Here is an 878-nt window from a genome sequence, read left to right as displayed (position 1 = left end):
ACCAGAGCCCTATACCCTATATATTCCCTATAGACCAGAGCCCTATACCCTATATATTCCCTGTAGACCAGAGCCCTATACCCTATATATTCCCTGTAGACCAGAGCCCTATACCCTATATATTCCCTGTAGACCAGAGCCCTATTCCCTTTAGACCAGAGCCCTACACCCTATATATTCCCTGTAGACCAGAGCCCTATTCCCTATAGACCAGAGCCCTACACCCTATATATTCCCTGTAGACCAGAGCCCTATACCCTATATATTCCCTGTAGACCAGAGCCCTACACCCTATATATTCCCTGTAGACCAGAGCCCTATACCCTATATATTCCCTGTAGACCAGAGCCCTACACCCTATATATTCCCTGTAGACCAGAGCCCTACACCCTATATATTCCCTGTAGACCAGAGCCCTACACCCTATATATTCCCTGTAGACCAGAGCCCTATTCCCTTTAGACCAGAGCCCTACACCCTATATATTCCCTGTAGACCAGAGCCCTATGAAATGCACTATAAAGCGAATAGGTTTTCCTTTACCTTCAAGGGTCAGTCAAGATAACAGACATTTTTTCCTGCTTCACAGAACGAACATGATAGAAAATAAATCGTTAGGTTCAACTCACCTTGAATTTAGGTGTTCGCACATTCAGGACTCATGTGTGGAGCTGATTCGGTTGGACAGAATAGGTAGAGTTGTGGAGGTAAACATCACATCAGACCAATCAGAACAAGCGACCTTCTAAAATAGGTTTCCTGATGGTCTTGTCTACTAGCTACACAAAACTGAATTTATACTTTGTAAAAAAAATAAGAAGTTATTTCCCAATTTGAAATGGATAAAGGCAAACATTTTATTTATTACCATGAAATTA

This window comes from Oncorhynchus tshawytscha, linkage group LG20 (assembly GCF_018296145.1).
Source record: "Oncorhynchus tshawytscha isolate Ot180627B linkage group LG20, Otsh_v2.0, whole genome shotgun sequence".
Classification (NCBI taxonomy): domain Eukaryota; kingdom Metazoa; phylum Chordata; class Actinopteri; order Salmoniformes; family Salmonidae; genus Oncorhynchus; species Oncorhynchus tshawytscha.
Note: the sequence above shows the minus strand (reverse complement) of the source record.